This window comes from Panthera leo, chromosome B2 (assembly GCF_018350215.1).
Source record: "Panthera leo isolate Ple1 chromosome B2, P.leo_Ple1_pat1.1, whole genome shotgun sequence".
Lineage (NCBI taxonomy): Eukaryota > Metazoa > Chordata > Mammalia > Carnivora > Felidae > Panthera > Panthera leo.
The window spans coordinates 5,115,424-5,141,361 of NC_056683.1; the positions used below are offsets into that span (position 1 = coordinate 5,115,424).

The 25,938-nt window shown below is 44.4% G+C and overlaps 1 protein-coding gene across 1 annotated transcript in view; it reads left to right on the forward strand.

Annotated features, from left to right (window-relative positions):
- The first annotated feature begins 16,991 nt into the window (after positions 1 to 16,991).
- KIAA0319 (KIAA0319 ortholog) overlaps positions 16,992 to 25,938 on the forward strand; it is a 68,537-nt gene continuing 59,590 nt past the window's right edge. Inside the window, 1 exon segment of the mRNA XM_042937771.1 lies at positions 16,992 to 17,124. The gene's annotated coding sequence lies outside the window, so the exon portion shown is untranslated.

Consider the following 25,938-nt stretch of genomic DNA (forward strand, 5'->3'; position numbering starts at 1 on the left):
ATCCATTCTAGGGGCACCTGACTGGTTCAGTCAGATCAAGAGTAGAAGGACTCTTGATCTCAGGGCTGTGAGTTCAGGCCCCACATTGGGTGTAGAGATTACTTAGAAATAAAATCTTAAAAAAAAAAAAAAGCAAGAAATATCCATTCTATACACCTGTTTGTAATTTTTGAAAAAGCTTCTGTGTTAGAACGACCTTGTCAAGATACCGAAGTCTTCTTTAAAAATGAAGATTATGATTGTATCTTATTAATGCAAAGGTAAGATGTGTTCCGTTTAGAAAAAAGAAAGAAAATACAGGTAGGCAAGGAAGAGGAAAAAATCATGAAATATTATTTTTAAGAGAAGTTTGAACTTGTGAAGCCTTACTTTGAAAGTCCTATTTTATCATTCAAAAGCAACTCCACCTTTAATGGAAAAAGTTTTTGGAAGGTAGACAGGCTTTGTATGTGAATTCTTAATCGTTTTCTTCCCCTTCCATGAAGACCTAAAACAACAAGAAGGTGGGCATAAGGCAAACAGCAGGAGAGGGCCTGGCTCCAGCCAGGAACTGAGGATTCAGAGACTGACTGGGGAAGGTCTTGTTAAGGAGCCCGGACTGGAATGTGCTTATTTCGTAGAGCCGTAGGGGTGGATTGGGGCTGCTACAGAGAGAGCTTGAGATCTGACTCTGAAACTTGGTTTCCTTTCATTAAAATAGGAATAAGAGGAACTATTTCAGAGAGAGTTGTTACGGGGATCAAATAGAAAAATGTGTCAAAACGTGAATTAACCCACAAAGTACTACTTACGTATTTAAAAAAGCAAAACTTATAAACTGTTAGAGCCCAAACGACTTTTGATAACATCTGATCCACATGCCTGTTAATGTTGAAGAAGAGGAGGTCCGTTGTTTGCTCATATGAATGTACTGAATAAAGAGAACCTTAAGAGGCACCTGGGGGGTTCAGTCACTTAGGTGTCCGACTCGTGATGTCGGCTCAGGTCATGATCTCTCGGTTCCTGAGTTGGAGCCCCGCATCAGACCCCACACTGACAGCGTGGAACCTGCTTGGGAGTCTCTGTCTCCCCGTCTCTCTGCCCCTTCGCTGCTTGTGCACACACACCGTCTCTCAAAATAAATGAATAAACTTAAAAGAGAGAGAATCTTAACTATGATCTTAAGAATAGGAAACACTCTTGTTGCTGAGCACTGTAAGTTTGCACGGAGAAAATGACAATGAATTGCCGTCCAGCTACAGCATTGTTGTGGAAGCACGTTGCACAAGGGTAGCTGTCGCAGCGCCAAGGGGTTGGAACTTTGGTACACGGTCCATTTGCCAAGCTGTGTGCCTTTGGAGTGGTGTCTGCCCAGATAGGTGCCTTTTCTTAATTTGGCCAGAGGTACCCAGCGTTATGGTAGGGGACTGGTCTTTATCCATGGGATTCTTGACCAACTGTCCCTGGCCGCCAGCAGCATTGCTGTTCTGGGGCAGCATCTTGGGCAGCTGACTGAATGCTATCACCGGAGACCCAGCTGTTCTCTTGCCTTTTGAGTAGAGAGTGGTCAGTTCCTGCAGATGGAAGATGGCCAGTCTACCCTTCTGTCCACTTGCCTCTCAAGTGGTGAGATGGCAAATTGTTTGTAGTACCAGGTGTTCTTCTGGGGTCTTAGGCAAGAAGCTTATGGGACTCTTAACTAAATGTTGACATTCTTTTTTTTTTTGTCCCTAATGTTTTATTTTTGAGGCAGAGAGAGACAGAGCATGAATGGGGGAGGGGCAGAGAGAGGAGGAGACACAGAATCCGAAGCAGGCTCCAGGCTCCGAGCTGTCAGCACAGAGCCCGACGCGGGGCTCGAACCCATGTACCATGGGATCATGACCTGAACCAAAGTTGGACGCTGAACCGATTGAGCCACCCAGGCGCCCCTAAATGTTGACATTCTTCACTTTGTCTTAGGGAAGTTAGTGTTCTGATGACCTCTGTTACTGTGACATCCAGAAGTGTTATAGCCACCTCCTGACTTTACTTTAGGTCACCTTCACTCCTTTCCAGTCTCTTAGTCCACAACAGCTCAATAACACTAGGCCCTTTGAGGCCCCCTTCCACCACCACCCCCCGCGACTGGCCCGTGATGGTTGTAGGGTGGGCAGCAGCCTTGTTCCAAGTCGTCAAGGACAGCTGTCAGTGAAGTTGAACAGGAGGCATTCTTGTGATTTGTTTCCTGACGAAAACTCAAAAGCAAGGTCTGGTAGTTCCAAAACTCTCCTTCCACAGAATGCTGTGTTCAATATTGTTTATAGGCTCCTTGTTCTTTCCAGTTGCCTCTGATAAAGTTAATTTCTTTATGAGGACCCACAAAATGGAGGCTGCCTCAGTGGCCCAGCCTATCATAAATCTAAACCTAAGTCACCCTGCACTTAGGGAAACATCTGTTCAAGAACACCTAATAAACCAATTGCAATCTTCAAACAGCTTTAGCAAGCTTACCTTATGCTAGAAAATAGTTCCTGCTAGCCTTAGGAGGAGTCTTCCCATCTCTTAGCCAATCATGCCCTCTTCTCTTGTTGCCCATTCTAATGCCTGTAGGGGTGGAAAAAGTTTCTTTCTACCCTTCTAGTTTCTTTGGATGGTCTAATAATCAAATTGATATAAGGCAGATCAATAGGAGAAAACCTTATTTCATATGTGTGGGAGCCCCATAAAAATATGAGACTCCAAAAGCAAGCCAGGTAGTTAAAACTTATATAACATCATGAGGTAAGGAAAGGGGTAGGGGTTTAGGGACACAATGGGGGAGAAAGGCCATTTACAGGAAAGGAGAAGGGGCTATCTGGAAAACAAAGGTTGCCCTCTCATACAGATACGTTTCTTAGGTAAAAAGCTATCTCTGGTAATAGCTCTCTTCCTCATAGAGGCTCCTTTTCCAAAGTAAATATAGGCGGCTGAGGAGGAAGTAAAGAGTTTTTCGTGAATCTGCTGGGTATTGATCACCTTTAGCTCAAAATAATCCTCATGCCAAAGTGGCATGCTTTGGGGTGACAGGTTCTGCTCCCCTTAATTCTCTTTTTTTTCAATATATGAAATTTATTGTCAAATTGGTTTCCATACAACACCCAGTGCTCATCCCAAAAGGTGCCCTCCTCAATACCCATCACCCACCCTCCCCTCCCTCTCACCCTCCATCAACCCTCAGTTCTCAGTTTTTAAGAGTCTCTTATGCTTTGATTCTCTCCCACTCTAACCTCTTTTTTTTTTTCTTTCCCCTCCCCCATGGGTTTCTGTTAAGTTTCTCAGGATCCACATAAGAGTGAAGCCATATGGTATCTGTCTTTCTCTGTATGGCTTATTTCACTTAGCATAACACTCTCCAGTTCCATCCATGTTGCTACAAAGGGCCATATTTCATTCTTTCTCATTGCCACGTAGTTCTCCATTGTGTGTATAAACCACAATTTCTTTATCCATTCATCAGTTGATGGACATTTAGGCTCTTTCCATAATTTGGCTATTGTTGAGAGTGCTGCTATAAACATTGGGGTACAAGTGCCCCTATGCATCAGTACTCCTGTATCCCTTGGGTAAATTCCTAGCAGTGCTATTGCTGGGTCATAGGGTAGGTCTATTTTTAATTTTTTGAGGAACCTCCACACTGTTTGCCAAAGTGGCTGCACCAATTTGCATTCCCACCAACAGTGCAAGAGGGTTCCCGTTCCTCCACATCCTCTCCAGCATCTATAGTCTCCTGATTTGTTCATTTTGGCCACTCTGACTGGCGTGAGGTGATATCTGAGTGTGGTTTTGATTTGTATTTCCCTGATGAGGAGCGACGTTGAGCATCTTTTCATGTGCCTGTTGGCCATCTGGATGTCTTCTTTAGAGAAGTGTCTATTCATGTTTTCTGCCCATTTCTTCACTGGGTTATTTGTTTTTCGGGTGTGGAGTTTGGTGAGCTCTTTATAGATTTTGGATACTAGCCCTTTGTCTGATATGTCATTTGCAAATATCTTTTCCCATTCTGTTGGTTGCCTTTTAGTTTTGTTGGTTGTTTCCTTTGCTGTGCAGAAGCTTTTTATCTTCATAAGGTCCCAGTAGTTCATTTTTGCTTTTAATTCCCTTGCCTTTGGGGATGTGTCAAGTAAGAAATTGCTACGACTGAGGTCAGAGAGGTCTCTTCCTGCTTTCTCCTCTAGGGTTTTGATGGTTTCCTGTCTCACATTCAGGTCCTTTATCCATTTTGAGTTTATTTTTGTGAATGGTGTAAGAAAGTGGTCTAGTTTCAACCTTCTGCATGTTGCTGTCCAGTTCTCCCAGCACCATTTGTTAAAGAGACTCTCTTTTTTCCATTGGATGTTCTTTCCTGCTTTGTCAAAGATGAGCTGGCCATACGTTTGTGGGTCTAGTTCTGGGGTTTCTATTCTAGTCCATTGGTCTATGTGTCTGTTTTTTGCCAATACCATGCTGTCTTGATGATTACAGCTTTGTAGTAGAGGCTAAAGTCTGGGATTGTGATGCCTCCTGCTTGGGTCTTCTTCTTCAAAATTACTTTGGCTATTCGGGGCCTTATTCGGGGCCTTTTTTGGTTCCATATGAATTTTAGGATTGCTTGTTCTAGCTTCGAAAAGAATGCTGGTGCAATTTTGATTGGGATTGCATTGAATGTGTAGATAGCTTTGGGTAGTATTGACATTTTGACAGTATTTATTCTTCCAATCCATGAGCACGGAATGTTCTTCCATTTCTTTATATCTTCTTCAATTTCCTTCATAAGCTTTCTATAGTTTTCAGCATACAGATCTTTTACATCTTTGGTTAGATTTATCCCTAGGTATTTTATGCTTCTTGGTGCAATTGTGAATAGGATCAGTTTCTTTATTTGTCTTTCTGTTGCTTCATTATTAGTTTATAAGAATGCAACTGATTTCTGTACATTGATTTTGTATCCTGCAACTTTGCTAAATTCATGTATCAGTTCTAGCAGACTTTTGGTGGAGTCTATCGGATTTTCCATGTATAATATCATGTCGTCTGCAAAAAGTGAAAGCTTAACTTCCTCTTTGCCAATTTTGATGCCTTTGATTTCCTTTTGTTGTCTGATTGCTGATGCTAGAACTTCCAACACTATGTTAAACAACAGCGGTGAGAGTGGACATCCCTGTCATGTTCCTGATCTCAGGGAAAAAGCTCTCAGTTTTTCCCCCATTGAGGATGATGTTAGCTGTGGGCTTTTCATAAATGGCTTTTATGATGTTTAAGTATGTTCCTTCTATCACGACTTTCTCGAGGGTTTTTATTGAGAAACGTTGCTGAATTTTGTCAAATGCCTTTTCTGCATCGATTGACAGGATCATATGGTTCTTTTCTTTTATTAATGGGATGTATCACATTAATTGATTTGCGAATGTTGAACCAGCCCTGCATCCCAGTAATGAATCCCACTTGATCATGGTGTATAATTCTTTTTATATGCTGTTGAATTCGATTTCCTAGTATCTTATTGAGAATTTTTGCATCCATATTCATCAGGGATATTGGCCTGTACTGGCCTTTTACTGGGTCTCTGTCTGGTTTGGGAATCAAAGTAATAGTGGCTTCATAGAATGAGTCTGGAAGTTTTCCTTCCCTTTCTATTTTTTGGAATAGCTTGAGAAGGATGGGTATTATCTCTGCTTTAAACATCTGGTAGAACTCCCCTGGGAAGCCATCTGGTCCTGGACTCTTATTTGTTGGGAGATTTTTGATAACTGATTCAATTTCTTTGCTGGTTATGGGTCTGTTCAAGCTTTCTATTTCCTCCTGATTGAGTTTTGGAAGTGTGTGGGTGTTTAGGAATTTGTCCATTTCTTCCAGGTTGTCCAGTTTGTTGGCATATAATTTTTCATAGTATTCCCTGATAATTGCTTGTATCTCTGAGGGATTGGTTGTAATAATTCCATTTTGATTCATGATTTTATCTATTTGGGTCATCTCCCTTTTCTTTTTGAGAAGCTTGGCTAGAGGTTTATCAATTTTGTTTATTTTTTCAAAAAACCAACTCCTGGTTTCGTTGATCTGCTCTACAATTTTTTTAGATTCTATATTGTTTATTTCTTCTCTGATCTTTATTATTTCTCTTCTTCTGCTGGGTTTAGGCTGCCTTTGCTGTTCTGCTTCTATTTCCTTTAGGTGTGCTGTTAGATCTTGTATTTGGGATTTTTCTTGTTTCTGGAGATAGGCCTGGATTGCAATGTATTTTCCTCTCAGGACTGCCTTCACTGCATCCCAAAGCGTTTGGACTGTTGTATTTTCATTCTCGTTTGTTTCCATATATTTTTTAATTTCTTCTCTAATTGCCTGGTTGACCCACTCATTCTTTAGTAGGGTGTTCTTTAACCTCCATGCTCTTGGAGGTTTTCCAGACTTTTTCCTGTGGTTGATTTCAAGCTTCATCACATTGTGGTCTGAAAGTATGCATGGTATGATCTCAATTCTTGTATACTTATGAAGGGCTGTTTTGTGACCCAGTATGTGATCTGTCTTGGAGAATGTTCCATGTGCACTCGAGAAGAAAGTCTATTCTGTTGCTTTGGGATGCAGAGTTCTAAATATATCTGTCAAGTCCATATGATCCAATGTATCATTCAGGGCCCTTGTTTTTTTATTGACCATGTGTAGATGATCTATCCATTTCTGTAAGTGGAGTGTTAAAGTCTCCTGCAATTACCACATTCTTATCAATAAGGTTGCTTATGTTTGTGAGTAATTGTTTTATATATTTGGGGGCTCCCATATTCGGCGCATAGACATTTATAATTGTTAGCTCTTCTTGATGGATAGACCCTGTAATAATTATATAATGCCCTTTGTCATCTCTTGTTACAGCCTTTAATTTAAAGTCTAGTTTGTCTGATATAAGTATGGCTACTCCAGCTTTCTTTTGATTTCCAGTGGCATGATAAATAGTTCTCCATCCCCTCACTCTCAATCTGAAGGTGTCCTCAGGTCTAAAATGAGTCTCTTGTAGACAGCAAATAGATGGGTCTTGTTTTTTTATCCATTCTGATACCCTATGTCTTTTGGTTGGAGCATTTAGTCCATTTATGTTCAGTGTTATTATAGAAAGATATGGGTTTAGAGTCATTGTGATGTCTGTAGGTTTCATGCTTGTAGCAATGTCTCTGGTACTTTGTCTCTCACAGGATCCCCCTTAGGATCTCTTGTAGGGCTGGTTTAGTGGTGACGGATTCCTTCAGTTTTTGTTTGTTTGGGACGACCTTTATCTCTCCTTCTGTTCTAAATGACAGACTTGCTGGATAAAGGATTCTCGGCTGCATATTTTTTCTGTTCATCCCATGGAAGATCTCCTGCCATTCCTTTCTGGCCTGCCAAGTTTCAGTAGAGAGATGGGTCACGAGTCTTATCGGTCTCCCTTTATATGTTAGAGCACGTTTATCCCTAGCTGCTTTCAGAATTTTCTCTTTATCCTTGTATTTTGCCAGTTTCACTATGATATGTCGTGCAGAAGATCTATTAAGTTACGTCTGCCTCTTGGATTTCAATGCCTTTTTCCTTCCCCAGATCAGGGAAGTTCTCAGCTATTATTTCTTCAAGTACACCTTCAGCACCTTTCCCTCTCTCTTCCTCCTCTGGAATACCAATTATGCGTAGATTATTTCTCTTTAGTGCATCACTTAGTTCTCTAATTTTCCCCTCATACTCCTGGATTTTTTTATCTTTTTCTCAGCTTCCTCTTTTAACATAATTTTATCTTCTAGGTCACCTATTCTCTCCTCTGCCTCTTCAATCCGAGCCGTGGTCGTTTCCATTTTATTTTGCAGCTCGGTTATAGCATTTTTTAGCTCCTCCTGACTATTCCTTAGTCCCTTGATCTCTGTAGCAATAGATTCTCTGCTGTCCTCTATACTGTTTTCAAGCCCAGCGATTAATTTTATGACTATTATTCTAAATGGACTTTCTGTTATATTGTTTAAATCCTTTTTGATCAGTTCGTTAGCTGTCGTTATTTCCTGGAGATTCTTTTGGGGGGAATTCTTCCGTTTCGTCATTTTGGATAGTCCCTGGAGTGGTGCCCAACTGAGGGGCACTTCCCCTGTGCTGTCTTGAATACCTTGCACTGCCAGGCTTGTGGTGCTGGGGATCTGGCGTATTAGCTGGGGTGGATAGGCAAGGTGCACAGGGGCGGGAGGGGCAGATTCAGCTCGCTTCTCCTTCGGTGATCTGCTTCGGGAGGGAGTCAGACCCGCCGCCAGAGGGATGGATCCGCAGAAGCACAGCGTTCGTTGTTTGCACCGTGCAAGCCAGTTCCCTGGCAGGAACCGGTTCCCTTTGGGATTTTGGCTGGGGGATGGGCGAGGGAGATGGCGCTGGCGAGCGCCTTTGTTCCCCGCCAAGCTGAGCTCTGTTGTCCAGTTCTCAACAACTCTCCCTCCCGTTGTCCTCCAGCCCTCCCGTTCTCCGAGCAGAGCTGTTAGGTTATAACCTTCCAGATGTCAAGTCCCACTTGCTGTCGGAACACACTCCGTCCGGCCCCTCCGCTTTTGCCAGCCAGACTCGGGGGCTCTGCTTGGCCGGTGGGCCGCCCCTCCGCCCCTCCACCCCGGCTCCCTCCCGCCAGTCCGTGGAGCGCGCACCGCCTCGCCGCCCTTCCTACCCTCTTCCGTGGGCTCTCATCTGCGCTTGGCTCCGAAGACTCCGTTCTGCTGGTCTTCTGGCGATTTTCTGGGTTATTTAGGCAGGTGTGGGTGGAATGTAAGTGATCAGCAGGATGCGGTGAGCCCAGCGTCCTCCTACGCCGCCATCTTCCCGAAAGCCCCCCTTCATTCTCTGTTAAACTTGCTCTTACCCCAAATCCCTCGGGAAGAGTGCTCCAGAGCCTGTGAGGCACTAAATGGCCCCCAGTCCATGGACTGTTTTCCCTTGAATAAAGGACATCGAGTTTATTTTGAAATTGTTGTAGTTTCGTCATTCGTATCTCTCGCCTTCCTTAGATTACCACATCATTGAATGACTGGCTGCAGAGGCCAGTGTCCAGGTGTGACCCATTCTTTGTTATCCCTCCTCCTACGCTCATGAATTTCTAAAGGTGCTGGGTTGCTTCTAGAAAAGGTGGTGGGAGGAGGGAAGACGAAGAGTCTTGTGTTCTCACAAAAGGCTGAGTGTATTTGTGAATAGTGAGGAAAGGAAGGTGTGGGTGGGGAAAGAGTGGTGTAGACTGGAACTCCAATGTAGTTCACAGGAACACAGCAACTTGCAACCCACAGCAGGGTTCTGACACGCTCATTAGGAAGCCCTTACCCGCGGGGGATTTGTTATGTACTTGAAATAACAAATACTTGGGAGTCTAGACCTCCTAGTCAGCTAGTCCTCTTGTTCAACCATAGACCCCAACAGTTAAAACCAGGAATAGACAAGACCCCTTAACTTGTGCTCTGCCTGAAGCTCATTCTTATTTCTGAGGCATTGATGATGTTTTGCAATGACCAGAACGTTCCACCTGCCAGGCCAGAAAAGCTCTGGTAGTGGTGGGAGGATGCCTAGAAGACCATACCCCACAGGTCCCCTTCCCTGCCCATGGTCATGTGCTGAGTATCTACTGACTCCCAGCCATGATCACGTGCTCTCTGCCTGCTCTCTTACGTGTACCCCCTGAACCTCTCCCTATAAAACTCCTGGTGTCCATCTTGCCAGCAGAGAGGTCAGTTTATTCTGAGGTCAGTTGTTAAGGCTGGAGCCTGCCACCTCCCCCAAAGTAATCTCTCCCGTTCTCTTTTCCAGACCCTCCTCTCTTGGGTTATTGGCTCCTCTTACAACGAGTTTATCTGACTTTGTTCTGCAGTGGTGCTTTCCATTTGTCCAGCCGCCTCAGTGGGGGAACAGTTGGCTGATGCATCACACCAGGGCTCACCCGTTCCTTTCCTGAGTTAGTGATAACTGGTAACACTAGTACTGGCTTTTCAGTCTTGGGCAAATCAGTGAACTTTCCTGAGCTTCAATTTCATCATTTTTAAAGCAGAGATAATAATATTGCCTGGGTTGTTATGAAGATCACACTGAAGAAAGTGCCAGACAAAGATAAAGTTTCAATGTTACTGTATTTCGTTGACTCTAAGACAGCAGCGATTATAAGATGCATCATTTTTTGAAATAACACTAAGGAAGAAGAAGCCTGTCTGTTACACACAGCACAGCAGTTTCTTGTCATTTAGAAAATTTCTGCACATTGAAATAGATTTATTTAGGCAGATTGTTTTGTATCATAAATAATTCTTGAGAATTTATAAAAAGAAACTGTAAGTGAATAGAAATTAAGGCATTCTTAACTTTCCTCACCATCTTGACCCACTTCTGCGGTATCACTTGTCAAGCTAGTTAGTGCCAAATTTCTCCCATACAGTATTGCCTGTGTACCATCATGAGCGTTTGGGGATGCAATATTTCTTTTTTTGTTTAATTTTTTTGATGTTTATTTATTTTGGAGAGAGAGAGACAGAGTGCGAGTGGGAGAGGGACAGAGAGAGAGGGAGACACAGAATCTGAAGCAGGCTCCAGGCTCTGAGCTGTCAGCACAGAGCCTGACGGGGGCTTGAACTCCCAGACCTCAAGATCATGACCTGAGCCGAAGTTGGACGCTTAGCCGACTGAGCCACCCAGGCACCCCAGCGATGCAATATTTCTTAAAAGAATGCTTCATATTATCTTTCTTCTGAGCCTTTGAGACCAGTTCTGCATTATCAACACACACACACACAAGCAGTGGCATCTGTCTCCTGTCCAGTGCTTGGCTATCTTAAGACATCTTGATTTCAGGGATGGTACACGTATGGAAATGCTTACCTGTTAGAACTGATGAAATATAGTAGTATGATTTCATATTATTTCATAGGTTTGGGCTTGTAAGGGGAGAAAGTGTTGTGGAGGAAGAATCCTCTGTCCTTTAAGGTCCTTCTAGCTAGACCAAGAATCAAATTGACATGAGACAGAGTAACAGGAAGAAGTCAAACTGAATAGTGTATGTACATGTGGGGAATCCACACAGAAGTGGAAATTCTAAAGACAGTCAGGCAATAATATTCAGCTTATATGAGCTGAGGGGAGGAGGGTGGGGGTCTGAGGATACCACGGGGAGAAAGACCATTAGCAGGAGGGTGAAGGAAGGTGTTTGGAAAACACAGGTGCCCTGTTACGTAGAGAAGTTTCTTGGGCAAAGAGGAATCTTTGTTAATAGCTCTCGTCCTGGTACAAGCAGGCAGTTGAGGGGAGATAAAGAGCTTTTCCGGAATCTGCTGGGTTTGGATTGCTTTTAACTCAAAATAATGTTCATGGCACAGTGGCCCATTTGGGGGCTGCCTGCCGTGGGCCCCTATCAGAGCATGAAACCCTCTGCCTCTTCTTAGGAACTGTCCTTGCTGTTTGAACAGAACTGGGGTGGATCGTCTGCCTGGGATAGGGCCCTATGGTGTTAACAGGGCAGGCTTCCCACTGACATGAATAAACGATAGAAGTAATTTTGTGTGTTCCCTCATCTGCCTATTCTTTTTCTTCCTTCTTGTCTGCTTTCTGATTTTCCTTTGAGGTTCCTGAGGCCGAATCTGGTTCCTAGGAAACATCAAAGGGAGCCTGCACCAGAGGCCTCTCAGGATGTGCCCAGAAGCCTGCATCCATCCACTGTGTGGGACAGAATGATACCCCCCCACGAGTGTGCGGTCTCCGTTGCTGTTTCTGGTGACCGTCGCAGGTAGGAAGCCATTCCCTTGGCACCGCTAGCATCACACAGGAGCTTCCTGTCTTTGGCTTAAACAACTCAGATCAGCACGGAATGAAGGGGCTCTGTGTTTGCTTTGCAACAGAATCATTTGGCCAAAGGCAGGAAGGCAGCCCTCATGAACGCGTGGTTTTCTGGAAACAGGAATTTAAATAGTTTTTTACTGTCATGACTATTTTTGAAAAAATAAAGTTCTATTTCATGTACACTAGGAAAACTTTATATATTTATTTAAAATAATCACAATAGGTGATGTTCTTGGAGAGCAAATGACCACACTCTCTTTTATCCTAAATCTTTATTTTCATATATTCTGCTTGCCTACTGTGGACTCACTCATGATATGAAGTCACTGTTGAGCGGCAATTCTGTTAACCCACGTCCTGACCAGGCCAGCTAGGGCCCCTTTGAATTTACCAAGGACTGAGGGCAGAGCTATGGCCAGGGAAACCGATTTTATGTCCAGAGTTTATCAAAGTGTGGTGAAGCCATAATAAGGCTTACCTGGGTTAAAAAAAGTTATTTTTTTTTTCAATTGAGTAAATGTAAAGATCTAATTAGCCTTGTCCGAGGCTTCATGAATTGGGCAGAAGGCTTCTAGCAGGCCAAAGGGAGCTCTAAGGGGCTGTACAGAATGGAAGGATTTTATAGGCAGGAGGAGGGGAGATCACCTTCCTTTGGGGGAAGTCAGGGAATCTTATCATGCAGATGACCTCACTCGTGGGATCAGGACGTTCCAGACTGATTGGTTTAAAATTACACTCAGTGGAAGAGGCTGAATCTGCAGTTAAATTAGGTAGTTAGTCTCAGTGGGTCTTAACATAAGTGACTCCATTTGGGGCCTGTTTCTTGTCAACACCAAGAGTGACCCTTGTTAAAATACAGCTTTGGGGCACCTGTTAGGCTCAGTTGGTTAATGATTTTGGCCGAATCATTGATTTCGGCTCAGGTCACGATCTCATGGTTTGTGGGATTGAGCCTCGTGGGCTCTGTGCTGACAGGGCAGGGCCTGCTTGGGATGCTCTCTCTCCCTCTCTATCTCTTTCCTTCCCCCTCTTGCGTGCACTCTCAAGATAAATAAACTTAAATTAAAAAAAAATAAAATGTTTTATCTGCATCCAGACCTATTGAACTAGAATGCCTAGAGGGTGTGGCTCAAGGGTTTGAAGCAGCTTGCTTGCTTGCTTATTTATTTATTTATTTAAAAGTTTATTTATTTTGAGAGAGAAAGAGCACAAGCAGGAGAGGGACAGAGAGAGAGAGAGAGAGAGAGAGAGAGAGAGAGAGAGAGAGAGACCCAAGCAGGCTCTGCACTGTCAGCACAGAGCTTGACATGAGGCTCAAACTCATGAGCCGTGAGATCATGATCTGAGCCGAAGTTGGACGCTTACCAGACTGAGCCACCGAGGCGCCCCATGAAGCAGCTGACTTATTACGAGCACTGTTGTAGAGTATATAGGGGCTACTGCAGGAAATGCTATCACTGGAAGAGCCCTGTCATTCCTCATGGATTACTAATGTTTAGGCACTCTTTTTTTTTTTTCACAAATCCCCACTTTTGCATTCCTCTTTGTCTTTTTCTTGTGATTCTTCCATTAATTTAAAATTCCTGCATTCCTGAGCCCCCATAATGTTATTTGCAGTTTGCCTGTCTTCCCTGTCTATCCTCTGTACCTTTGACAAAATGCTGATGATGATTTCATTGATTTGCAACCATCATGGGGTTCTTACTACCGTCACAGATCGGGCTGGGACTGTGGAGAACGTAGGAACATGGGAGAGTGTTCTCTGGTCTCTTTGCGAGCTGTGTTGAGTGAGTCTTCTAGAGTCTGAAGTAATTATGGCAACTTGGCCTCACGGAAGAATGGTTAGTTGCTGGAAACCTTTTCAAACTTCTTTATTTAGCATTAAGATCTCTGCAGAAGGTATGTCTGTCTATACAGACCATTCAGGTGGCTTTTGCAGAGCAAACAGGTGGTCTACCCGAGGAGTGGATGGAAGTCTGTACCTGATCGAAAACTGCTTTAAGCTGTGTCAAGGCTTCTGCCTTGGAAAGTTCTTCTCAGCCACTTGCTCCAGGATTACAGCCTTCTTTCTGTACGGTGGTTTCCTTGACACAGTTTTACAAGTTGGCATTTGGGCCACCTGGTGGCCCACGCCAGAAAGGAAACAGGGCAGCTTCTAGGGATCACTCTGTTCAAGAGATGACCTAACAGGTTCTCAAGGGAAATAAAGTCTATCCTACCATATGTGTCCGAAAGAAATTTCTAGACTGGGTCTTCATTTAAAGGCCATTCAGGGACATAATGGTATCTTTACAAATAAAGGCAATATTTTTCAGAGTAGACGTGGGAGTCCAAGATTATCTGTCCGTTCTACACCCTTCACCATCTCCTGATTTTTAAAAAAAAATTTTTTTTTCAACGTTTTTTATTTATTTTTGGGACAGAGAGAGACAGAGCATGAACGGGGGAGGGGCAGAGAGAGAGGGAGACACAGAATCGGAAACAGGCTGGCTCCAGGCTCCGAGCCATCAGCCCAGAGCCCGACGCGGGGCTCGAACTCACGGACCGCGAGATCGTGACCTGGCCGAAGTCGGACGCTTAACCGACTGCGCCACCCAGGCGCCCCCCATCTCCTGATTTTAATTAGAGATGCTAGTTTTTGTTTTATGTTCAACTGGAGGTTGTTTCCCTCTCTATATCTGAGGTGAAGCTTTTTGTTAGAAAATAAAAGGCTAAAACTATTAAGGTAATTTTTAAAAAGTAGATTTGCATTGGAGAAAATGTCATTTCAGTTGAATTAAAGTAGTTTGTTGTTGGGGGCGCCTGGGTGGCTCGGTCGGTTAAGTGTCCAACTTTGGCTCAGGTCATGATCTCACGGTCCGTGAGTTCGAGCCCCGCGTCGGGCTCTGTGCTGACAGCTCAGAGCCTGGAGCCCGTTTCGGATTCTGTGTCTCCCTCTCTCTCTCTGCCCCTCCCCTGTTCATGCTCTGTCTCTCTCCGTCTCAAAAAAAATAAATAAACGTTAAAAAAAAATTAAAAAAAAAATAGTTTGTTGCTAGCTTACTCACGGGGAAAGATGCATATCTATTATACCTAATTCCTATTAAATTGGACCAATTAGACTTTCCTCTAGAGTCACTGAACAATTTTTTTTAATGTTTATCTACTTAGAGAGAGTACACGTGTGCGAGCGCAGAGGAAAGGGGCAGAGGGAGAGAGAGAGAGAGAGAGAGAGAGAGAGAATCCCAGGCAGGCTCCATGCTCTGCACAGAGCCCAACGTGAGACTCCCATCTCACAACTGTGAGATCATGACCTGAGCTGAAATCAAGAGTTGGGTGGCTAACTGACTAAGCCACCCAGGTGCCCCGGCATTGAATGATTCATTCATTCATTCATTCATTCATTCATTTTTTAATGTTTATCTTGAGAGAGCATGAGCAGGGGAGGAGCAGAGAGAGAGGGAGACACAGAATCCGAAGCAGGCTCCAGGCTGAGCTGTCAGCACAGAGCCCGACATGGGGCTCAAACCCACCAACCGCCAAGTCAGGACCTGAGCCGAAGTCAGACATGTAACCAACGGAGCCACCCTAGGCACCCCGAACAATTGTCAAAAACTTGATGTGTGTACAGGTAGAAGTAGAGATGACTCTTACACTGTATTTAACCATTTCTCTTACCTCCGGTTAGAAGTACTATCACCATGAGGAAAGTAACAGGTTCCCGACAGAGCCCTCACTAGGAAAGAGATCTCTATCAATACATAAAAAGAATAAAAAAGTGACTTTGCCCTTGGATTTCAGGGAATGACAAACTGCTGCCGAAGGTTCTGAAAGTCTCAGTTTCTGTCATTTTGTCGTGGACGGGTCACCACACTTGTGGCCCTGCACCACCGTGTCTGCAGGCCACACGGGGGGTGGCACGGCCCTGATACCTGTCGTCTTTGCCGACTGAAAGCATTTGTAGCTCATTATTTAGAGTCTGATTGAAGCTCGTTGTTACATACCCAATGTATTGAGGACAAGTTTTTCTCTGCTTTGAGATTTCCCTGTCAATTGATCAATCATCAGAATCACCCGTGAGACAAAAAAATAAAATCAGTTTAGGGCCAGCTGGGTGGACCAGTCCATTAAGGGTCTGACTCTTGATTTCGGCTCAGGTCATGGTCTCACGGTTTATGAGTCCAAGCCCCGCATCAGGCTGTGTGCTGACTGCATGGAGCCTGCTTGGGATTCTGGCTGCCTCTTTCTGCCCCTCCCCTGCTTCTCTCACGTGTGCATGCTCTCCCTCCCTCTCTCTCTCTTTCTCAAAAATAAATAAAATAAACTTTAAATAAACTTAAAAAAAAAAAGAGCTAGTTGTTACAGACCTAGACTGAGGACAGGTTTTTCTCTCCTTTGAGACTTCCCTGGCAAGTGATCTGTCATCAGAATCCCCTGTGAGACTAAAAAAATCAATTTAACAACAGGAATGTGGTGCTGTTCCTCAGGTAAACCTTTAACACGTGAATTTTGGGTGAGGAGCACGGCACCACAAATAGTGTAAAAGCCATACGCAGCTGGGAAAGAATGCTTAGTAATTTCACGTGGTGAAATGACACGAGGAGGGCCTGGAAGGTACGATGGGCGAGGGGGGAGAGTCCGGGGCGCGGCGGCCGGCGGGGTCGCGGCTAGGTTGTGGGCCGAAGGGGGGCGCTTTCTGTAGGGGACGCTGGCTGCCGCCGTATTCCTCACTGGAGACCTCTGTTTGCAGGTGGGGCCCGCGGCCAGTGCGCTGACGGGAGGAAGCACGCCAACGCCGTCCTTTCGCCCGACGTGGAAACTACTAGAATCCCGCGGGGGACCGCACGGGCGCTTGCTGTCGCCGGCCCGCCTGTGACCTGGGCTGGGGGGGCCGCTGCTACCTGGTGAGCCGCCCACGCTCGCGCGGAGAGCTGTGAGCCCCGCAGGGCGGGCCCCGTCGGGTCCCCGCTCACCTTTGTCCGGAGGCCCGGGTGGCGGCTGCACGGCGGGGAGACGCTGCTGACCGGGGACGCGGCGTCGGGACTCTGGGGGGAGGGACCCCCCTACCTCCGAAGATCTCGGAAAGGACCCCCGCTGCCTGGGCAGAGAGCGGGACACGGACGACTACGGGGAGCCCGGCCTGACCTCTTCGTGTCCCCCAGCAGGCAGAAGCCCCGCGGGGGGCGCCCTGGCGGGCCTCGACTCCTCCTCGGCTGGGGGCCGCCGCCGAGTGAGCCCACAGGGACCCCGGCCCCCAGACACTCTTCCCGGAGCAGGCTGTTTCCCGCCTTCGTGAGGACTCCACCTGCAGGCGAGGAGTTGGGAAAGGAGACTTCTCCGCCCCAGGAACCACCCAGCAAGAGCTCTGGAGACCAGGTGGGTGGGGGTGCTTGGGGGGGGGGTCGTTGAGGGACGGGGTGCTGAGGTCGCCAGGCGCCACTACAGGCTGTACCGTCACAAGTAGGTGCCTCCCGGGGCGCCTGGGTGGCTCAGTGGATTAAGCATCCGACTTGGACTCAGGTCATGATCTCACTCTTTGCTGGCAGCCTGGAGCCTGCTTCTGATTCAGTGTCTCTTCCCCGCCCCCACTCACACGCTGTCTCTCTCTCAAAGAATAGAATAGAATAGAATAGAATAGAATAGAATAGAATAGAATAGAATAGAATAGAAAAGAAGGTGCCTCCTAAGGGCACCCGCCTCCAGCAGCAGCAAGGAAGGTGGCTCCCAGCGCCTTCCCGGTTAACAAAACATCCCCTTCCTCTGCTGTCCTGTCAGGGCCAGACACGTATAAGAATAGAAGGTGTTTCTGCCTTCACCAGTCAGCCACCTAATGATGACTTTAGTGCTTCTCCCTCTGGGTGCCTCTGCCAGTGTCTCAGGGGAACGATGATTTAGCAGATGTCCCTGGAGCCGGCCCACATACACAGCCCGTGGTTACCACAGATGGAGTCACCTGGGCTAGGCCCACTTTGCCAGACTGGGACCTAGTATCTAACCCAGTTGCAGTTCACCCTTCCCCAGGACTGATCTTAAGAGGTCATTCTGGAATTCCCCCGTCTGCACCAGTGAGGTCATCCATTAATGAGACCCTTTTGTTCCCCAAAGGGAGGCCATCTTGCCTGAAATAGTCCTGTTTTTGTTCTTTATAATTTCCTTGTCCTGCATTTAAAACCTTTTTCTTTCTGTAGCCCTTTGGAGCTCCTTTCTATTGCCGGATAGGGTGCTGCCCGATTCATGAATCGTTCGATAAGGTCAGTTAGATCTCAGAAACTTCCTCAGTTGAATTGTCGTAATTTAGCAGATTTGGCCCAGGAACGGAGGGCTCTGAACTGCACTTCTGAAGGCGTTCAGGGACGACGAGAAACACAGGCGTGGCGCCCGTGAGCCCCTTTCTGAGTTGTCTTTCTTGCCTTTCCCAAGGGCCCTGCATACGTTCCTCCCGGTCCTGGGCTCTGCCCTCCTTGCCCTGAGCTCCCGATCTCACTTGCTTTCCAAAGTTCCCCGTTTGTCTGAAATCACTCGCTCCACATGGGGGAACTGCCAGCAGTGTGGACACAATCCCCCAGGTGACTGGAAACCCCGGTCCTCGGCTCTGTCCCCACAGTCCGCGTCGGGCGCTGCCGCTGGCGCTGGCAGCCGGAGCCCCCGTTTGTTGGGGTCCTGCCGAGTCAACCCCTTCCCCCGCCCAGACTCCACGCTGGGAAACGTTGGAGGTGCGCGCAGGACTTCTCTCGGCCAGGACACGGTAACAGCACTCGGTGACTGCACGTTATTCGGGCGCACAGGCTTGCTTGTCGTGTCAGGTGAAGGCTGGCGGACAGACAGGGGCTCTCTGCATTCTGAAGAGTTAGGCACGTGACCTCTGGCGCACCTGCTTATCTTGCGTCTAAAGGATGGCAGTCCCGGGAGCCAAAGCCATCTCTACAAACGGCAACATCTTACTAAAACCACCTAGAATCGCGCTGGCTGTTACGAGGAACGTTCCAGTTAGAGAAGATCACTTAAGAAGTGCACTTGGCAGCCAGGATTCCCAAATGAAGCAAACAGGCTGGGATACGTTTGTTAATCGGCAGGCAGAAGCCTCCACAAAGGTTCAAAGTTCCCAAATAGCTTCATTCAAAGATTCACTGTGAAAGGTTATTACAAAATTAAGTAAGTAATTTTTACTGCTTCCCTCTACCCTCCTTTAAATCCTCTTTCTAGTAGTCTTATGTCTGCATTGCCTTTACAGGACTGTAAACAAAAGTCGGCCAAGTTAATGACCTTACAGACACCTCGATTGGCCAAATTGCCAAAGGTGAATACAAAAATTAGGGACATAAGAGGTACCTACAACAAAGACTGTAAGACTGATGGATGTGACTGCCCACAGCTCCCCTCCACCCTCCTTGGTCCGATACCCATTCCGGGGATCCTCTGTCCGGACTGCCTTTCCACTTGAAGAGACAGTCAACTTTCAAACTAACACCACCAATGTCACAGCCTCCTCTCCCGGTATCTTCCTCTCCTAGTTCAAAGGCTGATCTAGACATCATAGTTAAAGAATTTCCTAAATCCAAGGAAGATCCTCAAAAGTTTTTAATACACAGATAACCTCCTGAGATTAATGGATTAATAAAAAGGCAGAAAACAGGATAGGAGGCCACCGTTCATGATCATAGCTGAGGACTCAGAAAAGACTTAGAACCAAGCCTGTAAATGGCCAACTTGATGGCCTTACAGACACCCCCATATTTGCCTCCCAAGGAAGGCCTCTGCTCGGGTCCCTCCCAGTGTTGACAAGACTATGAAGGATTTTCGGGTGAACTGCTATGAGTCCCTTAAAACAGCCAAAGGGAAACTAAAATTAAAATTAATTTTTAAAAAACCTTGCCAAATTTTGGTAAATCCCCCAGCTACACTCTCCACTTTAAATTCCACTCAGGACCTACAGGTGGGATCCTAGAAAAACAAGGACCTGGCTAACGGTAAGATTTGTACCACAGTCAGCTCCCCCAGATCTCTGCCTGTGGTGCCCCAGAGAAAAATCAAAATAAACTATCTTTTGCACTGTCTCTGGGAATGCCTCTTCAGTCCAAGGGGTCATCCAATACTCCCAGAAATATTTGTTTGTCCTGACCAAAAACTTCCTGGAGGAACTAACATTCCTCCCCTGTCCCTCTGAGAATCAAACGTTCTATAAACTTCAGTGAGGGAATTATAGAAAAACAAAAAGGGTAATGAAAAATCAAATATTGGTAGAAAAAGTTTTAGCTGTCTGAGCAGATAAACTTATTCCAACGGATTTTTCATTGGCCTAAATTTTAAATAACTTTTCCCCCTTCTGATCTTTTACGGTAAATGAGTTTACATTATGATATCTGTCTCGGGACTATATTTTTTAATTTACTTATTTACTTATTTACATACTTACTGATTTATTTATAGGCTCCCTACCCAGTGTGGGGCTTGAACTCACTACCCTGAGATCAGGAGTCATCTGCTCTATTGACTGAGCCAGCAGGTGCCCCATCATGGCTAAAGTTTTAAAACAAACATATGAAGTCTCTGTTTGCATCAGTCTCAGTGTTCATGTAGTGTCATAGATGTGTGTTATTTTCTATCTCTGGATGACAATATCAAAATTTATTTGTAATAGAGTTCTGTTTAATTGGCTTAAACAAATAAACACTTATATAAACTAAATTCTCAAAATGTAATAGAAAATAACCCACATGCTTTTCAGGTTCATGTGATCTAAGTATTATATGATATAAGCGCTAGTTTACGTTTGCCGGTTGATTGAAAATACGCATGTCTCCAGAGTTAACAGCATTGCAATTCCTTCTGGGTTTAGTAATCGGCTAAGTCTGTGATGTCTTTGTTACAAACTCTGTCACCTAGAAAAATAACCCAGGATGATGACCGAAGTTGTCTAACATCTAATGAAGTGTTTGTAGTTAATCTAAACATAGTTGTTAACAATAAGTAAATTAAACGGATGTAAGTAAGATAAAAAGGTTTTAGGTACATTTCTGAAACAGTGTCTCCAAATTTTTTTGTAACCTAAAACCTTAAAGTTTCACTAAGTTAAATTTGACTATACAGATCATTTCCTAATAAAATAAAAACACTGAAACATTATTACATACAGGTTTATGCACTTTTTCTTCCTTTTGTGGAGGATTAAAGCTATCTTAGTCTAGTACTAAACACGTTTTATCCCACATTGGGAAATTTTCCGTGAAAAACCACGTTTCTAGAAATTATAAAGCAAAGATGCTAATGTAAAAGATAGTTCATTATTGCATATTTCTTAATTTTCATGAAAAATTAAAAGAGGTTAAGGGTTAAAAATCTAATATATGTGATTAAAACTACCGGAAATAATAGGGAAAGGAGTTTTAGGTATGATCAGGACTAAGATTGGAATGAATTTAATTAATGAGTTTTACTTTCATAACTAAAATTAGTACAAAACTAGAATTCGGTTTTCTCTTTGTTAAAAGGACCAAGTTTTCGTGGACAACTGGCCTGCTCTTGTTAAGAGATTATGGAAGGTTTTTCTTTACCTTTTTCAGTCATCTGCCCAGAAGAAAGAAAGATTTTGTGTCTTGTCAAAGCAATTTCCTGTGGTTCATGATCAGGTCTTTTGTTACCTAAGAAAGCTATATCTTCTCTATTAAAAGAGCTAAGTTTAGGGGCTCCTGGGTGGGTCAGTCCGTTAAGCGCCAACTTCGGCTCAGGTCGTATCTCACAATTCCGTGGGTCTGAGCCCTGCATCGGGCTCTGTGCTGACAGCTCGGAGCCTGGAGCCTGAAGTCTGCTTTTGATTCTGTGTCTCCTGCTGTCTCTGCCCCTCCCCCACTCACACTCTGTGTGTGTCTTTCAAAAATAAATAAACCTTAAAATAATTTTTTTTTAAAGGCTAAGTTTTTTTTTTAAGTTTCTATATTTGCCTATGAAACCTTTAGTTGTTACTATGGTAATTGGATAACTAAGTATTACTTCATTTAGGATTTGACTAAGTGTTCTAAAACCTTTTGATATTTTTTGACAACCTTCCAAAAATCAAATTCTAAATGAAGTCCTTTTGACCTCAAATTAACATTGGGATTTTTCCAGAGCATCCTTGGAAAAATCACACCAAAAAAGTATTCTCCCTCCTTATACAAGAGAGCTGTTAAACTAATTAGGCTCATTTGATATATTAAATTACAAGTAGTGTCAAATAGTAAGTAATACTAAGCTTTCTTATATTTACACAAGTGTTCTGGAAATTTTATGAAATCCCAAAGTCGGATATATCTTTTTTTGGTTTTGTTGTTTTAGAGAAAGAGAGAGTGAGCAGAGTACAGGGGCAGAGGGAGAGAAAGAGAGAGAATCCTAAGCAGGCTCCACACTCAGTGCAGAGTCCAACTTGGGGCTCGATCCCACAACCCTGGGATCAAGAATCAGACGCTCATCCGACTTCAGCTAAGGTTATGATGTCATGGTTCGTGAGTTCAAGCCCTGCGTCAGGCTCTGTGCTGACAGCTCGGAGCCTAGAGCCTGCTTTGGATTCTGTGCCTCCCTCTCTCTGTGCCCCTCCCCCATTCACACTGTGTGTGTGTGTGTGTGTGTGTGTGTGTGTGTGTGCGCGCGCGCGCGCACCTCAAAAATAAACATTAAAAAAATTTTTTTTAAAAAGTATTGTTTTGTTGATACCTTTTAAACAAGGTGCCAGATGGATGTTCTTTTCACCAAGGGGCTTTACTGGATCCATAAAGTCAATTCCAGTTCTCTAAACCTATCTCGTCCTGAGTCTGTGCACATCTCTTTCAAATGTGATAATGCAGTCAAAGCCTTGGTAACATAACCAGTGTTGTCACTTGTGTCCTGTTACAAGGAGAACAGACCTTATGCAAACTTTGTCCTTTTAACAGAGAGAAAGCCAAATTCTAAGTTTGCACCAAGTTAGTTTTGATATTAAAATTTATTTAACTTGTTTAAACGTATTCCAATCTTAACCAGCCAGCCCTGTCCACGCATAAAATCCCTCTCAGAAATTCCTTTTCTACAAACCTTTGACAACTTTTTTCTCAACAAAAATGCATCTCCATTTCTCATACTGTCTTTTACTGAAAAGATACATCCTACTTTCTTTTCACACAGAGATGTTTCCTTTATTATTTCTAGTAGGTTTAAAAATATAATAGCATGTTTAACCATAAGTACCCTAGTTTTTAGTAAAAATAAAGAATTAAACAATTATGAACTATTATGTTAACATTCTGTGGCTTAGCAAAATATTTTAAATACTTTTTATTATTTCTAGAAATACATGCTTTTTCATAGTAAAGTTTTCAGTGTGACAAATGACGTTTACTAAGGGACCCATTTATCCTCTGCTCTTTTGCAGAAGGAAGCCTGGGTTTAGTAAATAGTGTGTTAGTATTTTATCTTATTTGGAAATGATCTGGATAATCAATGACTACCCATTACATAATTAAAATAGCAAAACTTTAAAGTTTCAGGTTACCAAAAAGATCTGGGGAAACTTTCTAAAAATTTCACCTGCACACTTTTGTATCCTATTTACATCTATTTGCTTGTTCTTAATTATGTTTAGACCACCAGCAGAAACTTCCTGAGACATTAGACAAAGTCAGACATTATCCCAAGCTGTGTGTCTCTTTTCCTTTTTTGAGAGAGAAAGGAAGCGTGCAAGTGGCAGAGAGGGGCAGAGGGAGGTGGGGGGTGGGGGGAGAGACAGGGAGAGGGAGGGAGAAAGGGAGAGAGAGGAGGAGAGAGGGAGAGACAGGAGGAGAGAGGGAGAGACAGGAGGAGAGAGGGCGAGACAGGAGGAGAGAGGGCGAGACAGGAGGAGAGAGGGCGAGACAGGAGGAGAGAGGGCGAGACAGGAGGAGAGAGGGCGAGAGAAAGAGGTGGAGAGAGAGGGAGAGAGAGGGAGACAGAGAAAAAGAGGGAGAGAGAGAAAAACAGGGACAGAGAGAGAGGGAGGGAGGGGGAGAAGGAGAGAGAGAGAGAGGGAGGGAGAGAGAATCTTAAGCAGGCTCCATGCTCAGCACAGAGCCTGATGAGGGGTTTGATCTCACAACCCTGAGATCATGAGTAGAGCTGAAATCAAGAGTTAGATGCTTAACCAACTGAGCCACCCAGGTGCCCTCCCCAACTATGTTTCTTGATGACAAATTCTATAAGCAATAACAAGGACTTACTTGATAATAAAACCAGGTAGAGTAAAAGTTGTATGTATTATATTCAATGCTGTTGGTAACTCCAAAGACATGACCATTTTAATTAAACCAACAAACTTAAAATGGCTTTAATACTGAATATTAAATTTATATGAACACTTACTTGTTTAAGCCAATTAAGTAGAGTTCTTTTACAAATTAGTTTTGGCAATAGCATCGGGAGATAGAAAAATCCCACACATCTGTAACATATATGTATGGATACGTATAAACATACAGATGGGGGCATCTGGGTGGCTCAGCAGGTGGAGCGTCCAGCTCTTGATTTTGGCTCAGGTCATGATCTAACGGTTTGTGGGACTGGGCCCCTCATCGGCCTCTGTGATGAGCCTGCTTGGGATTTTCTCTCTCTCTCTCTCTCTCTCTCTCTGCCCCTCTGCTTGCACATACACGCGCACACACTCTCTCTCAAAATAAATATACATTTAAAAAACACAAAAAGCAACAAACAACAAAACCATACAGGCAGACATAAACAAAGACTTTATAGCTTCATTTTGAATTCCATGAATCAGGTACAATAATACAAAACTTACCAGTTATGAAAGAACAGTTAGAATAAATTACGATTACCCTGCTCTAATGTTAAACTTTTTTCGACTAATATTTGTGGAGAAGACACTTAAGATTTGTATTTTTCTTTGACAAGTAACCTATGGAAGCCATGGAGAAGTCTGTCTTTTTTTATAAAGTCTCTCCCTCCCCTCTTTTGCTTCCTTCAGGTAAAAATTACCTCTCTGAAGTTTGATTTCATGATCCCAGGGTCGTGGGATCAAGCCCTGAGCCGGGCTCCACACTGACACCATTGAGCCTGCTTGATAGTCTCTGTCTCTGTCTCTGTCTCTCTCTCTCTCTCTCTGTCTGCCCCTCCCCTGCTCGCAGGAACACACTCTCTCTCTCTCTTTCTAAAATAAAATTTAAAAGAGAGAGAGAGAGAGAGAGGATCAAGAGTTCACCTTTATATCTCACAGGCACAGGGAAAGAATCTAAGTTCCTCCAAGAGGAACGTGGGTTCCTAAGGACAATACTTACAAGCCTTTTGAGATAAATACGGGAGGATCTGGGACTGGTAAAAAGGACACGTTGCCTATGAATTGTGTGTGGGCTGTGTGTCTGGGTTTGCAAAGATCTGTGAGATACGGCGAATGGTTCGCTCTTCCTCAAAGACTTGGGTCTCCTCGCAGCCTAAACGAAGGCCATCGCAGCTTGAACCACCCATCCAACCACGTTATCCTTCGTTTGCTTATTGTATCAGGGAGATTTCCAACTGGGAATCAAAAGATTTCTATGTTCTAGATTTTTTTAAAATTTTTTTTCTTAACATTTATTTTTGAAAGACAGAGAGAGACAGAGAGAGACAGAGTGCGAGCATGGGCAGGGCAGAGAGAGAGAGGGAGACACAGAATCCAAAGCAGGCTCTAAGCTCTGAGCTGAAAGCACAGAGCCCGATGTGGGGCTTGAACTCATGAACCATGAGATCATGACCTGAGACAAAGTTGGAAGCTTAATCGATTGAGCCACCCAGGTGCCCCTATGTTCTAGATTTAAGAGTTGTCTGCCTTTGGAATGTTTCTAGTCAATTTTCCACAAAGGCTTCAGAATGTTTTCTTTCCCTTTGTCTACATTTAGCTTAAGGAAAAGGCCTAAAAAAAATATCTATCAGGCTCTGAATATCAGTTTCCAATCTGGCCCCCCAAAATTTTTTTTAATGCTTATTTATTTTGAGACAGCAAGAGAGAGCTCCTGCTCTCAAACAGGTGGGGAAGGGGCACAGAGAGAGGGACAAGAGAGAGAATCCAGCACAGGCTCCAAGCTCAGCATGGAGCCCAACAAAGGGCTTGATCCTAGGACCTCGAGATCATGACCTGAGCTGAAATTAAGAGTTGGATACTTAACCAACTGAGCCACCCAGATGCCCCTCCAATCTGGCCAACTCTCTAATCACAGAGTC